At 48.3% G+C, this 19,458-nt stretch overlaps 1 long non-coding RNA gene across 1 annotated transcript; it reads left to right on the top strand.

The window, feature by feature from the left end:
- The first annotated feature begins 4,781 nt into the window (after positions 1 to 4,781).
- On the top strand, positions 4,782 to 19,175 carry LOC119861702. Its single transcript, XR_006274110.1, has 3 exons — positions 4,782 to 4,911; positions 11,265 to 11,429; positions 19,133 to 19,175. It is a non-coding gene; the product is annotated as an uncharacterized LOC119861702 (long non-coding RNA).
- Positions 19,176 to 19,458: the final 283 nt, after the last annotated feature.

The raw sequence follows: 19,458 nt of genomic DNA, 5'->3' as shown, positions 1-19,458 counted from the left end.
TTACAAGCATATCGCTTTCAGTTCTTGAATCCTTTCTGACCCAATCCCGATTTCTGCAAAGGTACTTTTAAGCGAGGAAGGATAGTTTTGTGGTTTGGTGAAGGAACAGGACTGGGATTCAGGAGCTTTGGAGTCAATTCCCAGCTCTGCCCCTGACTCCTTGTGACCTAGGGCAAGTCACTTAATCTCTCTGCCCCTGAGTTCTCCATCTGTAAAATGCAGGTACTAATACTTTCTTTCTCCTGTCCTTCGTCTCTCATGTTTACTTAGATTGTAAATCCTTTGGGCCAGGGAATGTCGCTTGTATGTGTATGTACAGCACCTAGAACGATGAAGCTCCTCGGTGCTACTATCATAGAAATAATATGTATTCTCTCAATGTTTGATGCAAACAAATTTCCTCCTATGGAGTATTCACAATCTGTTCACTTCATCTGCTCTTATATTCATGGTGTATGATTGATCGTCTCAGTCACATGGTATTGTTACCACTCCCAGAGTGGATGCTGCCTGAAACTTTTAAACCATGATACTAATGAAAGGCATATGAATTTTCAAATGAATATATACTTGATAAAATAAGTAAAATGTTGAGAATTTAATAGTGTACTCACAAATACCTACTGGCTGTCTGCATATGCACAGACAATGAATGATGACTCTTTGAGCCTTGGTTATTATATCTGTTATGAAATAGATGTCTGGTAGTTAAGCTTCCACCCAGGCTTATTCTTTACTTACTTCCCTGCCATCCTTGGAAGCAAATGCCCTTTGTACTTTTTCCTTTTCCCCCCCATTTCTTATATCTTCATTCAAAGTATTTGCTGCCAACTTTATCATTAAATGATTGACCCATGTTGGCTTTGTAAATACATTTGACGTGTACCGCAGAGCCACAGCTCTACCTCTCTTTCCTTTCTCGTCCTCCTGCACAGAAGAACATCTGGAGGAGGTTCTGTGGCCTGAGATGTGCAGGAGGTCAGATTAGATGGTCACGATGGTCCCTTCTGGCCTTAAAGTCTGAGTCTATGAAAATTGCACCACCAGGTTTTAGCTATGGACCTAATCCCCATCAGTCAGTCTCGCTCACCAGGCCTGTTTCCCATATGCCTCTTCTTTGTACAAAGCATGTAAGGACATTTCTATTCCTCTTACTTTTATTATGCATCTTCTCCTGCAGAACATCTCCCTCTTCTGTCTTGTTTTTATGTTAGACTTTTCCTTCTGAACCAAAAACAATCCCCCCTCCTCCCTACCCTCTTAGTTTAAAGCTCATCTGACAAGTGCTGCCGGTTCCTGAGCCATTCTGCTGGTCCTCTCTCTAAGTGGAGACTATCTAATCCAACTGGTCACCTCTCATCACTTCCCAGCTACATCATCAGCACCTATGTCAATTGGACTCGAGTGTCTGTCTTCACTTCCAGTTGGCACTGGGTCTCCAAAAGATACTTGCATATACCCATCCTTCTGTTTTCTCCCCAGGTCACTAAAGTCAGCCTGAATCTACCCAGTCTCTCTCCTCTGGGATCTCTGGTTCCAGTGCAGATGCCCCACGATCCCTGAGGATTCATTGTGCTCTTCTCACCTCTCTTTCCCAGGCCGCGTTTCTCAGTAGAGAATTGCCAGTCAGGATCACATGTCTCTTCTCATTGCATGGTGGCTCCCTTTCAGGGTTTGTCTTGTGATCATCACCTTGGCCGCTTCAGTCCTTAGCCTCTTCTCAGTCTGATCATCCTCTTATCAATATCAAAACACCTAATGCGGGTGGCTGTTAAATGACTCCAGATGCGTTTCCCTTCTTTTCTGCCTTTATTGTCCTTTACATCTCCTCCTCTGGAGTCTCACTCAGACACATATGTCTGCTGAGTCACCACGCCCCCTTTTGTGACCTACCCAATTTGGCTTTGCTAGTGTGTCTCAGAAACGCAGAGCGGCTGTTCCAGTCCCTCCATCTTCTCCTCTGGAATGGAAAGCAGCTGGTGCTGCGTGCCTTGGTCTCTGTTCAGAAATAGAGGCTTTGCACATCTTCTGCGGACTGCATCAAACTGTCTTGGCTCCATTGGTTGCCATCTGTATCTCAGTTGACACTTCATACCTCAAGTGATCTCCTTTCAGCTGTTGGAGTCTGAGAGTATCTAAGCAATTAGCTCCTGCTCTGTTACAATCTACACACACACACACACACACACACACTCCCTTTCTTAGACTTCTCTTAAGAGCCTCACTGTTAGCTGCTTTCTGCTCACTGCTCAGCTGGGTTCAGGGAGCCACAGCTGCTTACCTGACTTAACTCCACCTCTCATTAGCAGTGAAGTTAATGGGACCTGCTGGGTTCTCAGCACCTTTGGAAAATCAGGCTGTTTGTTTAGGTGCCTAGATACGGATGTAGGGTCCTAACTTTCAATACCCATTTTTAAAAAATCTCAGACTAGAACTGTACGTCTCCCTTCTATCCCCATCGTTACAAGATGCTGTTAGGCTGCCAGTTACCTGCAGGCGAGATGACTGCTGGTCGTTCGGTTCTGCTCCTTTCACATGGGAGATTCTTCAGACCTAATGAAGCCAAAGGGTGAACTTAGCTGATGTTGCATAAAAAAGTATGTTTAAAACAATCTTAAGGTTGCAAAGTGAAGCACTCAAAGGTTAGGAAATGCCAGAATTAAGATTGGCCAGGTGCTTTTAATTCACCCCGTAATGCTGTATGCATTGGGTTAGTGTCTAGCCCAACATCACATAAGAAATCTCTGGCAGAATCAGGAATACAGCCCAACTCTCCTGGGTTCCAGTCCAGTATCTCATTTGCAAGAGAACCTCCTTTCTCCTCTTGCAGCTGTCTGACTCATTCCCTGTCTATCCAGTGCCCTGAGTGACACGGGTCTTGTGTCGTGTAATTTAAAACTGTGTCCTAATGTTTATAATTTCTAGGACTGGTCGAAAATTGGAATTTCTGTCCCACGGGAACTTCATAGGAGTTGTAGTTTGGGTTCCTCATATCTCTTTCTCCTCTATGGGCTATGCTCATTAGCTGGATTGCATCTCCCATGGTGCATCATGGCCATGTGACTCGCATGATAGTGATTCAAGCAGATGAGAGACTGAGGTGTTTCCCGCTACATTTGAGGGCTCAGTAAAGAATGTTCTGACGTGGAGGATGCAGGAAATAGCAGCTGGAGTCTTTCCAGAGGAAGGTGTTTCACAGGTGTATGGGGGAGGGAAGGATGGTCTAATATTTAAGAAGCTAGCCTGCGATCCAAGAGACCTGGATTAATTCCCTGCTCCTGTGTGTCCTTAGATGTGTCTCAGTCTCTCTGTTTCTCAGTTCCCCATCTATAAAATGGAAGGAATAGCTCTGCCCTTCTTCAGAGGGGTGTTGTAAGGATAAATACATTAAAGATTGAAGGTTTTCAGATATGATGGTAATGGGGGGGGGCGGATAGTCTCTGGAGCTGTTTGCAGGTGACCATACGTGATCCAGCTATGCAATGGAAGCCTGCTCCAAATCTAGACATATGTCCTCAGTCTAAGAATAGCACGTGAAGTGCAAGATATTCTTGGAGGGAGAGGGAGGGGGAACTGACTGAGTATTGGTGACTTCAGATATAATTGGACTCTTAGTTAAGAGTCTTGGCAGCTTTATTATTGTTTCTTCGGAAAGCAATGATTCAGCTACCTTGATCCTGATGGAAATCACTGTTCCATGCACCTATTGACTTCAGTGGAAGCCCACACAAGGAACAATAGGGCTGTATTTAAAGCATTTTCTCTATTACAAGCTGATTTGAAGTCTTCAGCCGGGCTTTGTTAGTGAGGTAGGGAAATTTAAATGGATGTGCTCTTCCATCTGAATGCTAAGGAATCAGTCGCAGAAGGCCATCATAAAGAAGAGATTCCAGGCTGAAGACATTGTTGCCTACAGGTTGAATAATGGAAGAAGACACGTGTATCCATGGAAAGCAAAGTTAAGTTCCTCCTTACCCCTATCCTGCCATGTGCTCTCTGGATTGAAGTGATTTTTTCACATGCTTTTCACCGAAAAAGGCTTAGGAGAAAAGGGACAAAGGTGAGTTTGAATTAGCTATGTAGAGAAGTGATTCTTAGATTAGTGGTTTATTTAAGTTGCTTCCCCTGTTTCGGTTACTGCCAATCAGAGCGTGTGCTTTTCTTTCCAGCATGTTAACTTGGATGCACTCTGTGCTAGAGTAGGGGCAGAAATCTGTCTCTATCACTCTTGTTCAATGTACCAAAACTCCAGGGCCAAAGTTTGCTGAATTATTGTGCATCTTCTGATTGTACAGCTTGTGAAACCTGTTTCAAGTTCACATTTCTATTGGGACAGCCCTCTGATAAGAACCTTTTCCATCCATTAGAGAAACTGGGTTTGCGATCTCTAGCAGTCTCCGAATGCTGTTTCAGGTAGAAGAGATTTTTTTTCCCAACTGTCCTTGGGTATGATGGTTTCCATCCGGTGTGAGCCTATATTTATGTCAAGGCAATTTAATCTATTGACCCTCCCGAATCAAGGGTATTATCACAAAAGGCCCTGTAATTTAAAGGCTTTTCCATATAGAGTGGGATGTGGTAGACCCTCGGAGCAAGATAAAACTTGGGCTCCCTTCCTAGCCTGTAGATTTTTCCTACCCTGTGGTTATACCTCCTACCCCTAAGGGTAGTAACTGTAAGGAGCAGGGGCCACTCCACCCCATCTTCTTTCTTGCACAGGGCTATTATAGGGTTCGTCGGTCAAAGGCCTAGCATAGGGCAACTCTCCTAAGAGTACAAGTTTCTGCTCTCTTCCCAGGAGGCTGATATATCTTTCTGGTATCTGAGGTAGACTCCTAGGGACTAATCCCCATCTTCATATCCATCTTATCCTTCAGACGCCATGGCTGTCTTCTCAGAATCATGTGATGGGTGAGTAGATGCAATGCTCTCCTCCTTCCTCTGTAAGCCAAAGTCTCCCTTCTTTGGTGCCTGCCCTAAAACCTCCTTTCTCTCCCCCTCCCCTGCCAAACACACTACTTTAAAACCCCATTTTCCTTCCCTCCCTTCTTTTCGAGAACCCACACTCCATTCCGACCATCATTCTGCTCTAGAACCACCTCCCCCCCACCCGCCTCCACTGTGCTAGAGTCCATCTCCCCTACCCTGGCAACCCACTTCCCAACCCCGTTGCTCTAGAACGCACTATATCCCCTGTTGCTTTGGAACCCCGCTCCCTTACCTGTGCCATTCATTTAGAATCCACACATCCATATCACCACCTGCCTTGGCACTGCCTCAGTTCCCAGCTACTCAGCTCATTGGAGACTTTAGGCAGCAGCCACAAACAGAAGGGGAGTTTGCTGCATGTACAGTCCCAGCCCCGATGGCACAACTTTGGCTCCAGATGTTTCCTGGTTATTATTAATACCTCTGCATTGCTTACCCTAGTGCTTGTAAGATCCAATACATTTTTAGGCCTGTCCTTACACTATTGTTTGGAAAGATTCATTAGGACTTTGGCTGGAAATTATAGTGACAGATAGAGCTGGGGAATTTATGGCTTTTCTTGAAGGTTGTACAATTATTCAAGAAGTGTCCTTCCTTCCTATCCCTCCCGCCAGCAACTTGTTGGAAATAAATATTGGATTTATTTGTAGAAAACTAGCTATTGAAGAAGTTGAATGTCCAATATAAATCCAGGATTGGTCCGTCAGGAGTCTTTACTCACTTTCTTCTGTATGTCTCTGTGCCTACAAACAGTTCCTTTCCAAACAGAATCTGGATTGACACCCCAGTGCCCCATAGCCCAGCGGGGGCCCTACTGGAAGCTGGCTTCGCTCTTTGCCAAAGAATGATAATCTGATCCGTTATCTCATCGTTTTAATGGCAACACGTTTTGAGATGAAGCATGTAAGATGTGGCAGAAAGAGGACCTGATGCTAGGATGTTTTATATATCATCCCTCCATGGCCCTGTCGGCTAACTGCCCTCTCTTGAGTCACAGCTTTTTTTGCTTTTCGGGGCAGGTTTCTTCTAGTCCAGCTGAGCCTGGGTTACGTTTTGCAGGTTGTCACTAGATGCTGAAGTCATCCATATGACTTTTCCGAGGGTTTCTGAGCACTTATTTCCAGAGGAACCTGCTGGCTACTTACACCGCTTCCAAAGAGTGGGTGACAGGAGTCTGCTTCTCTCAAAACATCCCCCCCTCTGGGCACTCTCCCCTCCTCTCTTGTACACCCACGTAGCTCTAAACTGCTGGGGAAATTGTGCTGTGCCTCGGGTTTCCGGCGTCCGCCCTCGCACCCAGTCCTCTGAGGGTCTGTCTGTACTGCAAGGAGTGACTGCAGCTTACCCATGCTAGCCATAACCTTGCTAACATGGCTAAAGAAAGCAGTGAAGACCCAAGTGCAGCAATACGAGTAGGTACCTAGGGCTCCAGGTGGCCTTGTCCAGCCACACCACCAGGTCTTCACTGCTACTTTTAGCCACTCTAGCTAGATTGAAGCTAGGTGGGTAGGCCTACCTGAGCTGCAGTCACACCTCCAAGTGCAGCGGAGACCCTGAAACTGGTGCCAGTGCCGTCTATTCCAGGGGAGGCCAAACCATGGCTTGTGAGCCACATGCGGCTCTTTTACAGTTAAAGTGCAGCTCACACAGCGCCCCCCCACCAACCCCTCCATTCTCTGCGTACCAGACTGCGGGGAGGGGAGAGCTTCTGCTTTGTGGTGGGGTGGTGGAGCAAGGGCTTCTGGCCTGCGGGGAGGGAGGCCTCAGGGCTTCAGCCCCACCGGGTACGCCTACCGGAGCTCGGAGCTTCAGCAGGAGCAGGGCTGAAGCCCCAAGCCCCAGCAGGCACTTCCCGCATCTCTTGAACTTCTGAAGACAGTTATTTGCGGTTCAGAGGGTCAGTACGTTTGGCCACCCTTGGTCTATTCCCACCTCCCTTTGCTCCAGATAAGCTCATGCTGGTTTGTGCTTCACTGAGGCAGCTCAGCCAGAATTCTTGCCCTGTCGAGCCCTGACGTGCCCAGGAAATGGGTTACGGATGTTCCTGATCTGCAGATTAATCAGGGATGTCCTTGTGCTTCCTGCGCGATCTGCCTAATGCCATTAAAGGAGATGTTACCGAGCAGCAGAAGGCTCAAGAGGGCACACGCCACTTCTCCTTCCCCATGGCTGATGCTCTAGGCCTCGCACACGAGCCTCTTGGGGAGCTCTAATTTGGCTTTGCAGGCTGCTGCCAGCTTCAGTCCTCCAGTTGCTGAGGGACTAATGCAACCTCTCCTCCACTGTGGCAAAGGGGCAGGATGATGGTAGTAAGTGGAGGCCGTGGAGCAGGGTGGGGCCCACCATGGCACCAGGGGGGTGGCAAGGGTGGCAAGCAGCATTGGCCTCTGTCATGGCACCGGGTGGTGTTGAGCTGATCAGCGTGAGCCCTGCCATGGCACCGAGGAAGCAGGGATCATGATGACATTTCGAGGTGGGGGGAGCCAGAAGGGCCCCACAATCACCCCCCGGAGGAAGGCAGAGCCAAAGAGCCCAGCCCCCGGGCAGCTGTGGGTTGGGCTGGGGAGAGGAGAGCAGAGCAGGCTGGGCCTTCAAAAGAAAAACGAGACCCTTTTACGGCCGAGCCTCTCCTCAGTGCCAAGTTCTCAGAACTGCAGCCCACAGCCTTATGTAAAGCAGGCTGGCTGCGCTGGCTAATGTCTGTGAATCCAGACCTGTGTCAGAGGCCCAGCTTTCTGTGCTGCTTTCTGTGTATGTGTGTGCAAGAGCCAAGGTCTTCGGGGACTCCATGAGGGAAGGCAGAGCCCTCAGGCGCCCCCCCCGCCCCTCTGCTGCCCCGTCCATATGTGGATTGCTCAGCACTGTTTACATATTTTCTCCTTGGTATCATTTCCACTGTATTTTCCCCATCTGCTCTATGTGAGCCGCTCTGAAAGGCCTCTGTTTACCCTGGATTGGCCTGCGGTATTTGATTTGGCTTTACGGTTATTCCCCTCCCTGTTTGTAATGGAGAATTCCCCAAAGCCATCTCCATGGGCCGCTTTGTCCAGATTTCAAGGCGAGGCCCCTGATCTGGGCCTGGTATCTCTCATGTGTCAAGTCTGCGAAGAGCCTTGCCAAATGAACCTTCTTCCCAGGATGCAGTGCGGCAACGTGACGAGCTGCTAATGCCGTGTCAGGGCTGATACCTTACTGCACCGCATTTCCCTCTGTGTTCCAGAGGCCTGCACCAGGCTGAATTCCAACCCCTCTTTTTCCCCCCAGTAAACTGCCATGCTGTCCTCTCTCCCCCCATCCCGACGCTCACGTCCATCCCATCCCAGCTATATGCACACTGTTCCCACGATTCCAGCTACTTTCTTTCAATATCTGCACCCATTGCAAAAACACCATAGAGCTTTGTTATTTTCAACCGAATGCTGAAGAACTCTCTAGATTCTGCTGCCGTCCTGTCATTATTATTGGATCGGTATTATTTCCAATGGTGCCCACGCTGTGCGGGGTGCAGTACATACTGGGGGGGAAGGCACAGGCCCTGCCCCAATGAGTTCACTTGCTAAACAGAAACTATTCAGACAGTCAGTTAGCCCCCCCCCCCCATAGCAGCCTTACCCATCCTTAGAGGAAAGGATGACCTGGGGGTTAAGGGACACACTGGGACACAGTAGATTTAGGTTCAATACCTGGTCAGCCGCAGATTTCTGGTGTGACCTTGGGCAAATACTTACTCTCTCGATGCCTTGATTCCCCAGCAGAAGAGTTAAGATAATAATAATATTTCTTAGTCTATTTATATTGTCAGCCCTTTGGGGCAGGGAACGTCTCTTGCTGGTGTTTGTACAACACCTAGCACTATGCCGCCCCGATTTTGGGGCCTCTGTGCACTAATGCAATATGAATAACCTCCCATCACGTGTATCATAGAAACATTAGCTGAGCATCTGTTTGAGATAAAGTGACCAGAAATTAACACAATATTCCAAGGGGGAGGGTGTATCGTTGATTTATATACTGACATTACAAATAGTTCCATATAGTGTTATATCTATCACATTCCTTATGCATCCTAACATTTCGTTTGCATTTCGGTCAAATTGTTCTTTGTAACGTGCATTTGTCCACGTTGAATTTCATCTGCCATGTTCCTGCCTATTTACCTACTTCTGTTAGGTCCCTCTGAAGTTCCTCACAGTCTTGTCTAGCCTTGACTAACAAAAATAATTGTGGGGGCCTTTTCAGATTTTGTTAACTTACCATGTGCCTCTTTTTCTAGATCATTAATAAAAATATTTAACCATTCGGTCAGACTGTTGTTAACTTTGGGCCATGCTGGAAAATGACCATTTATTCCTATTCTTTGTTTTCTGTCACTTAGTTGATTTCTAATCCATGATGCTACTTTGCCCAGGGCTACTTAGTTTCTTTAATAACCTCTTCTGAGGAACCTTACCAAAGGCTCTGGTTTAAAGAATCATAGTAGCTTAGAGAGGCGTGATTTTCCTTTAAGGATGCCAGGCTGGCTTTCCCTCATCGTAGCTCATTAATCTATGTATTTTAAAATTCCATTTTAAAATGATCATTTCAGCCCAGTTCCCTGGTATGAAGTAAGGCTTATTCATTTGTAATCTCCAGGATCGCCTCTAACATCCTTTTAAAATGTCTACCCTCCATCCCCTAGAAGAGTAGCTGATTTTAATGATGTATGATTTGCATGTTTTTAACAAAAAGAAAAGGAGTACTTGTGGCACCTTAGAGACTAACAAATTTATTAGAGCATAAGCTTTCGTGAGCTACAGCTCACTTCATCGGATGCATCCGATGAAGTGAGCTGTAGCTCACGAAAGCTTATGCTCTAATAAATTTGTTAGTCTCTAAGGTGCCACAAGTACTCCTTTTCTTTTTGCGAATACAGACTAACACGGCTGCTACTCTGAAACCCATGTTTTTAACAACAGCCTTTTGGCCCAGTTCCTCCAAGGTATTTAGGCATTTATATCAATGGGAGTTAAGTGCTTAAATACCTAAGGATCTGGGCCTTCAAACATAAGATCCTTCAGAGCTCTTGGGTATAACCATCTGGATTGTCACACTCATTCTTTAATTTACAAGTTTGCTCCAAGAGCACTTCCTCTTTTGACATAGTTTCTTACAGCATCTCATCTTTATTACCTGGAAAAAAGCAGGTGTCTCCTCACGGTCCCTTGTAGTGAAGATTGAGGCAGAGAAGTCACTGAGTTTCTCTTTCCTTATCCTCCTTCATTGCTCCCTTTTCTCCTGGTTGGCCAGCAGACCCAATGATGTGGAAATTAGAAGAGAGGAGAATTGGTTTGATAAGATCACAGCCAAGGCTGGTAGGTCTTTACATGAGGGTACAGGATTAAAAACCTGCTATACCCAATGCTGTATGATTGATTCCACTTTACTCCAGTGAATCACTTCCACTGTAGTGTATGTTTTACACCATCTGAACAGCAGGGTTGTATTTCTGCTACATGTATAAAGCTCTACACAATTTATACCCACACTCCAATGTTAAAACATTTACACTCTTTATTGGATGCTTTAGGATTTATACCCCCTTTGCCCATGGCTGTGGAAATTGTACCACTGGTCTGGGGGCCAAGCTAGTGTTTGTTGTTGTCAGAAGTGATCTTACCCCACAGTGATTTCTTACCAGAGGAAGGGGGGTTGGGTGGGGAAGCTGTTTTCTCTCAAACATCCAGGATCAATGAATCTTTAAACAGGAGAAATTATTTCCCAGAATAGCAAATGTTTGTGAAGAGGTTTAACTTTAAGAATATGTGACAGCTCATCAAATGAAGAAGTGAAATGTTTTGCTGGAGGTGCAGAGAATGCTAAACCGCTCTCCCTGCTCAGAAAGGGAGGAACAGCCCGACTGGGGTGAATCTGTCCAAATAGACCCTCCTGGGTATGCAGCCAAGCTGCAAATCAGCTGAGTTTAATGAGAGAGAGAGAGAAAATCCTCTTGTATTCAAATAGCACAGAGCCAGAGCGGTCCAGGGATTTTTAAGAATGAGCCCACTGCCCATCTTACTATTCTGGAAGGACGCTGGGCTTTGGTTTTTAACAAAACGCAGCTACTTTTACCTGAACATCACCAGAGAAACACTTTACCTCAAATTACCTGTCTGTCTAGGCTCTTATATTGGTGCCCCCATCACTGCCATCTCTTGCTGTCAACACTGTTTATAGGGAAGGGGAGCTGCAGCCTCATTCTGCAAATTTCCTTTTTTTTTAATCTGCTTCTGTTTCAGGCTCCCTTTCATCAGAGACCACATGAAAGCCAAAACAATCCCTGTCTGTCATGCTTAGAAAACTTGGCGATGTACATTCCACTGACTCTCTTGAATGCCCTGCGTGCTCAAGCCTTGCACGGGAATGAGGAACCACCCCACCCTTCGCCCTCCCTGGTGAATCAGGTACAACCCCCCCCCCCGCCCTTCACACTGCGTGGGGAATCAGGTACAGTGCCCCCTCTCATTTCTCTGAGTGGGGAACCAAGTACCTCCCTCCCCCCTTCACCCTGTGTGGGGAGCCAGGTACAGCACCCCCTCTCATTTCCCTGTGTGGGGAACAAGATAGTGCCCTTTACCTTTCACCCTGCATGGGGGACGTGGCACAGCACCCCCTTCCATCGCCCTGTATGGGGAACGAGGTACAGCCCTTAGCCCTGGGTGGGGAACAAGGTACAGTGCCCCGCCCTTCGCCCTGGGTGGGGAAAATGGTACAGCACTCCCCCGCCCTTTGCCCTATGTGGAGAATGAGGTACAACTCCCCTTCGCCCTGCATGGGGAACACGGTACAGCGCTCTCCTGCCCTTCGCCCTATGTGGAGAACAAGGTACAACCCCCACTCTTCCCACCCTTTGCTCTGGGTGGGAACGAGGTACAGCCCCCCGCCCTTTGCTCTGGGTGGGGAACACAGTACAGCCCCCCACCCTTTGCTCTGGGTGGTGAACACAGTACAGCCCCCCGCCCTTCACCCTGGGTGGGGAACGAGGTACAGCCCCCCGCCCTTTGCTCTGGGTGGGGAACACAGTACAGCCCCCCACCCTTTGCTCTGGGTGGGGAACACAGTACAGCCCCTTCGGCCTGCATGCACAGACTCTACCTGGGGGAATACTAAGCATGCTGCATGTGTTACTAACCACCTCTCTCTTGTGGGACGCAGCAGCTGAGGGGCTGTAGGGCTCCCAATGAGGTATCTTCAAAATCTCAGTGAAAACTGGAATACAAATTGGCATTGAGCCCGAAGGGGCCCAAAGACAGGGTCCTGCTCGGCCCTGTGTCTGGCCTGCAAACTCGGGCCCTGAGGCTCTGCACACGTTTGGTAGAGCCCAGGCAATATAGCCTCCCCATATTGCAAAGTCTTTGGGTATTGTGTGTGTGTGTGTGTGTTATGTCATTTACCTGCTGTAAAACACGGTGTACACAATTACAGTGGGCTGTAAAGCACAATGTCAGGGAGAGAGGCATGGGGCTGATACCGATTAGGCAGGAAATGGCTCTCTGTGGATGGCATCCCTATGGGGAAGCTGATAGATTTGGTGCCTTGCAGGCACTGCTTGATGGATACATTGATGACCTGGCAGCACTACAGAACTTGGCTAGCTTATTCCCTGCCAGAAGCCTAATTGAAGCCTGCTTGGTTGGTCTATATTAACACCTTCCTCCAATGGCACATGCTCCTCAAACCTGCTACCTCTGTGGTAAGGATGGGCGGCTTTAAAACACACCTCCGATCCCTGCTTTAGTTGGCTGCAGCAGGTTGCTATAACTGGACAGCTTTTTGCAAAAAACTCTTGCTGTGGCCATCGCTGCTGGTTTATTCCCTTTGAAGGTGCAGCGAGAAATCTGTTAGGAGTTTAGAGAAGCAGGAGGGCAACGCGCCGAACAGCCTGAGCCCTTGGGATGGAAGAGCTCTGGAAAGAATCATAGGGTCAGTGAGCTGGGAAACCGCTTCTACACTGGAGACAGATTGGGAATGGAAACATGGATAAATGGGCTGGATTTCCTCCCAGCAGCTGCCCGCAGCTTTTTGTCCTCTGCTGCGGATCTTTATGTTGCTCGTAGTGTAGTTTAATTTTATGACACATGGTTCGTGCAAACTCTTGCATTGTGCTGCACTTGGCAGCCTGCCAGAGCAGCCTCTGCCAGGACTAGTTTGGTGACACCTTGTAGACTGGCCTCAGGGATGCATTCAAGGGTGAGGGCCTTGTCTGCAATCAGGATCTAGGGATCCGTGTTGAGAATTCCCCTGCGGATGATTTGCATGACCTTCCAATAACTCCATCTCACCTTCCTCTCCTCCTGTGTCCCTCCCCTTCCAGTGGATAGCAAATTAGATCCGAGTCTGCATAGATCATGGCTTCAAAAAAGGCCAGGCCACTTTGAAGCTACATGCACAGAGGTGTTGCTTCATGGGACTGAGGTAGAAATATTTCCTCTCCACATAGCTGTGGGTCAGATGCACCTGGGACATGGGCCAGATTCCCTGCAAGTGTAAACATGTGCCGCTCCTTCGAAATCAATGGCATTACGGTAGCTTAAACGTGTGAAACAGATGAAGGGGGATTGCAAGGGGAGCCAGCTGCATTTGCTGAGTTTGGAACCAGCTCTATACCAGTCCTGGCTCTGGTGTAGATTAGAGCATCCTGTAGACGTGCACCTATGCTAGGGGATGTGGAGGTTGGCATAGGAGCTGGCTATGGTGGCTCTGTGTTTGCGGACGTCTTCCCCGCACTGGGGAGAGCCAGTGACTTTCCATTCCCTTTGTGTCTGTGAGAATCTGGCATGTTGTGTTTAATTCCAGATACCTCCCTACCCAGAAGATATTGGCAAAATAGAGGAAGCTAAGAGAGAAACAAATATATAGGGGGTTGGAGGGTCTGAGTTGAAAGCCAGGGTTTGGGTACATCTTGTTTTTGCTAAGTAATGACTAAGGGAGACGCAACAAGTATCCGCAGATGCCTAGGAAGGCAAGAATTATTGAGTGTGGATATGGTGGTATAATGAAGGGTAATGAGATGCAGTGATGTTCTCGAGTTACACTGAAGTCTGTAGAACTCAGTTGTAGAATCATCTCCCAGAGGAGCCGGGAGAGAACGCTAATACAACAGGGAGCTGGGGCTGGGCTATTGCCCTCTCTAGCGTCTGTGGAAGTGGCAACAGGAGCCTGTTGGAAAGGGTGTTTTTATTTGCTGTGTTTGCTGCTGGACGATAGAGAAAGATCCTGGTTCTCAGGAGCTTACAGTGCTAAAACTGACAGCAGAGTTTAGACAGCAATGGCTTGTCTACACCTAACTGCTCAGTCCAGCCTGTGCTGCTCTATTGGTGGCAATAACCATGCGAGGACGAACACAGGCGTGACTCATGGTTTTTTGGGACATGCTCTGTCTACCATAGCATTGACACCGGCTGACAGGTCCTGGTTCAGCCAGGGTAGCTGCATCCTGCATCCTAAGGAGCGGAGGGACCAATCTCAAGCATCACCATCGTCTCTATTACTCAGGTTTACAACCTACACATCTCCTCTCTCACCTATTCCCCCGCATCCCTGGAGTCCCCATCATCCTATACAGCTTTCCTGTGGCTTCACCACTGCATGTGTAAGCAGAGTCCGGATGAGCTCTACCCTGACATCTGGTGGTGAGTTGTGGCGGGTTGTGGAAAAGAACTTCAGGGGCTGATCTTATTTGCATATTCACACCCACCCTGCCTAGATGGTCACTTTGGCTGCTGTGGGATCCCCGGTTTCTCTGTTACTGGGGCAGGAAGAATAAAGTGTTGTTATCCTGATTATGTGAATCAAGGACAGTGGAACTGTACTTAGCTTTTTGTTATGATGGAGGGACTCGCCATCAACTAAGTAGCACTTGCTAGGCAAGGGGCATGGGTTCCAAGGCTCAGTGAATGGAGAGAAGTTGGGGAGAGGTATTTGTACTTTGTGGCATGGGTCCCCTCAAAGGGTCCTAAATGCTAGCTGTACCTCCTTCTTTCTCTCCCCTTCCCCCACTCTCCCTACCTTCACTGTGTAATAGTAGAGTGCTGAAGATATATTGGTGAGCGGGTCGCAGGATGGCTACCAGAGAGGAGCAGCTGGTGGAGCGGCTCGCAGGACGGCTACTGGGGAGGAGCAGCTGGTGGAGAGGAGTGGCTGGCGGTGAAGGCTGCAGCAGAAACCCACGGAGAGGTGGGGCAGTCAGCTGTCAGAGCACGTAAGGTGCCCCTTTACTTCCCCCCCATTTCCACACAGGTTGGGGGGGTTAAAACTCTGCAGATGAACTTTTGAACTCTGGACTCAACAAAGACAGAGACTTTTGGGTTGCTGGACTTTGGTGGTGTTGGACTTTTGGGACTTTGGGTGACTTTTGGGTTGCTGGACTCAAGAACCAAAGGGAAAGGACACGGCCCAATTTGCTTGGGGTGGGTTTTTGCTCAAGGTTTGTGTTAGGAACCTGTTGGTGGTGTTTCTCCAACATAATGTCATATTGTTTCTCTTTGTTATTAAAAGACTACACTAAGGCCTTGTCTACTCTACGAAATTAGGTTGAATTTATAGAAGTCGGTTTTGTAGAAAGTGTTTTTATACAGTTGATTGTGTGTGTCCCCACACAACTGCTCTAAGTGCATGTAGTCGGCGGAGTGTGTCCACAGTACCGAGGCAACCGTCGACTTCCGGAGCATTGCACTGTGGGTAGCTATCCCACAGTTCCTGCAGTTTCCGCCGCCCATTTGAATTCTGGGTAGAAATCCCAGTGCCTGATGGGGCTAAAACATTGTCGTGGGTGGTTCTGGGTAAATATCGTCAGGCCTGCCTTCCCTCCCTCCCTCCATGAAAGCAAGGGCAGACAATTGTTTTGCACCTTTTTTCTTGAGTTACCTGTGCAGATGCCATACCACAGCAACCATGGAGCCCACTCAGCTCACTGTCACTGTATGTCTCCTGGGTGCTGGCAGATGCGGTACTGCATTGCTACACAGCAACAGTTTATTGCCTTTTGGCAGCAGACAGTGCAGTATGACGTAGTAGTATGAAGTCGACGTAGTCCAGGGTGCTCTTTTAACCGACCTCAATGAGGTCATGGGCACCTGGGCAAACATGGGAATGACTCAGCCAGGTCATTTCCCTTTTAAGTTTTGTCTCATGGCGATTCAGTCCTACCGGCAGTGCACTGTCTTTTAATCTGCAGCCAGCAGAAGACGATGGCCAGCAGTCATACTGCACCGTCTTCTGCCGAGCACCCAGGTGATAACGATGGCTAGCGGTCGTACTGCACTGCCTGCTGCCAGCAAGATGTATAAAGATAGATGAAGTGGATCAAAACAAGAAATAGAACAGATTTGTTGTATTCATTTTCTCCTCCCTCCCTCCGTGAAATCAATGGCCTGCTAAACCCAGTTTTGAGTTCTATCCTTGAGGGGGCCATTTTGTTTATCGCAAAGCTACCCCCTTTGTTGATTTTAAATTCCCTGTAAGTCAACCCTGTAAGCCATGTTGTCAGTTGCCTCTCCCTTCGCCAGAGCAATGGCAAACAATCGTTTTGTGCCCTTTTCCCTGGATTGCCCGAGGAGGAGCAGACGCCATAGCACAGCAAGCATGGAGCCCGTTCAGCTCACCCCAGCAGTTATGACCATTGTAAACACCTCGCACATTATCGTGCAGTATATGCAGAACCAGCACCTGAAAAACCAGGTGAGGAGGCGACAGCAGCGTGGTGATAAGGCCCTGAACACACTTTTCTCTAAAATCGCGTTCTCCCGATGGAGGTCATGGTGTTAATGGAACACCGATTCTGGGCCTGAGAAACAAGCACAGAGTGGTGGGACCGCATAGTGTTGCAGGTCTGGGATGATTCCCAGTGGCTCCAAAACTTTCGCATGCGTAAGGGCACTTTCATGGGACTTTGTGACTTGCTTTCCCCTGCCCTGAAGCGCAAGAATACCAAGATGAGAGCAGCCCTTACAATTCACAAGCGAGTGGCAATAGCCCTGTGGAAGCTTGCAACCCCAGATAGCTACCAGTCAGTCGGGAATCAATTTGGAGTGGGCAAATCTACTGTGGAGGTTGCTGTGATGCAAGGAGCCAACGCAATCACTAAGCTGCTGCTATCAAAGGTAGTGACTCTGGGAAATGGGCAGATCATAGTGGATGGCTTTGCTGCAATGGGATTTCCTAACTGTGGTGGGGCTATAGACGGAATGCATATCCCTATCTTGGAACTGGACCACCAGGGCAGCCAGTATATAAACTGCAAGGGGTACTTTTCAATGGTGCTGCAAGCACTGGTGGATCACAAGGGATGTTTCACCAACATCAACATGGGACGGCCGGGAAAGGTTCATGATGCTCGCGTCTTTAGGAACTCTGGTCTGTTTAAACGGCTGCAGGAAGAGATTTACTTCCCAGACCAGAAAATAACTGTTGGGGATGTTGAAATGCCAATAGTTATCCTTGGGGACCTAGCCTACTCCTTAATGCCCTGGCTCATGAAGCCGTACACAGGCAGCCTGGACAGTAGTCAGGAGCTATTCAACTAAAGGCTGAGCAAGTGCAGAATGGTGGTAGAGTGTGCATTTGGATGTTTAAAGGGTCGCTGGCGCAGTTTACTGACTCACTCAGACCTCAGCAAAACCAATATTCCCATTCTTATTGCTGCTTGTTGTGTGCTCCACAATCTTTGTGAGAGTAAGGGGGAGACGTTTATGGTGGGATGGGAGGTTGATGCAAATCGCCTGGCCGCTGAATACACACAGCCAGACACCAGGGCAGTTAGAAGAGCACAGCAGGAAGCGGTGCATATCAGAGAAGCTTTGAAAACCAGTTTCGTGACTGGCCAGAGTACTGTGTGACACTTCTGTTTGTTTCTCCTTGATGAAAACCTGTCCCCTTGGTTGACTCTAATTCCCTGTAAGCCACCCGCCCTCCCGCCTTCGATCACAGCTTGCTTGCAAAGGAAATAAAGTCACTATCGTTTAAAAAACATGTATTCTTTATTAATTGATTATAAAAATAGGATATAACTCACAAGGTAGTCTGAGTGGGGTGTGGAAGGAGGGTAGGAGGGAAGGAAAAGGCCACTTTAAAACTTGTTGAATGCCAACCTTCTGTTGCTTGGACTGTCCACTGGGATGGAGTGGTTGGGTGCCCGGAGCCTCCCACCCCGCGTTCTTGGGCATCTGGGTGGGGCGGCTATGGAATTTGGGAAGGATGGAGGGCAGTTAAGCAGGGGCTGCAGCGGCAGTCTGTGATCCTGCTGCTGTTCATGAACCTCCACCAGATGCCGGAGCATGTCCATTTGATCCCGCAGTATCCCCAGCGTTTCCTCATTTCCCCTCTGATCTTCCTGCCGCCACCTCTCCTCACGTTCATTGGCCACCATCCTGTACTCTGCTGTTGTGTCCCTCCACGCAGTTCTGTCAGTGCCGGACGACTGCATGAGCTCAGAGAACATGTCATTGCGCGTGCGTTTTTTTTCGCCACCTTATCTGAGATAGCATCTGGGATGGAGGAGGGAGGCTTGAAACATTTGCAGCTGCTGGAGGAAAAAAAGTGAGTGAAGTATTTAAAAAGATACATTTTACGGAACAATGGCTATACTTTTTCATGGTGAACAACACTATTCACATCACATAGCACATGAGATTTTGGTACAAGGTAGCATTTTGCATCGTATATTGAGTGCCTGCGGCTTTGGTGTTAGAGATCACACACGCAGGGCCAGGCAACAGAATTCGGCTTGCAGGCGGCCATGGTAAGCCATAGTCTTTCGGCTTCTGTGACCTTCATAACAGCAGCCCCCTCCTTTCCCATACCAAACAAAGCCCGTTGAGCTGGCCATTTACTGCTGCAGTTTTCCTGTTAACGTGCAGCAGCAGAAACCAAACTAATCCCCTCCCCCATCCAATTCTCTGGGATGATTGCTTTTCCCCTCCCCCCAACTGCATTGCTGGTATCAGGGAAGATGCCTGCTAGCCAAACGCGAACAGTTCAGCGCCAATGGCCCCCTCTCCCACTGCGTGGCTAACTGCAAGGAGAATTTCTTTTCAGCCACAGGCAAACAGCCCAGTAGGAACGGGCACCTCTGAATGTCCCCTTAATCAAATTCCCCTATTTCAACTAGGTTACCATGAACGATATCACTCTCTTGAGGATAACACAGAGAGGTAAAGAACGGATGTTGCTTGAATGCCAACAAACACCGGGACCATACGCTGCCAGGCTTTGTCATGCAATGATACCAGATTACTTGCTTCTAGCATGGCGTGGTAAAGTGTCCTACCATGAAGGGTGGAATAAGGCTGGTCTCCCCAGAAACCTTCTGCAAAGGCTTTTAGAGTACCTCCAGGAGAGCTTCATGGAGATGTCCCTGGAGGATTTCCACTCCATCCCCAGACACGTTAACAGACTTTTCCAGTAGCTGTACTGGCCACGAATGCATCCCAAGTC

The sequence above is a fragment of the Dermochelys coriacea genome, chromosome 9, assembly GCF_009764565.3.
Source record: "Dermochelys coriacea isolate rDerCor1 chromosome 9, rDerCor1.pri.v4, whole genome shotgun sequence".
Lineage (NCBI taxonomy): Eukaryota > Metazoa > Chordata > Testudines > Dermochelyidae > Dermochelys > Dermochelys coriacea.
The sequence above is the reverse complement of the archived record's forward strand: the minus strand, read 5'-3'. Positions and strand labels throughout refer to the sequence as shown.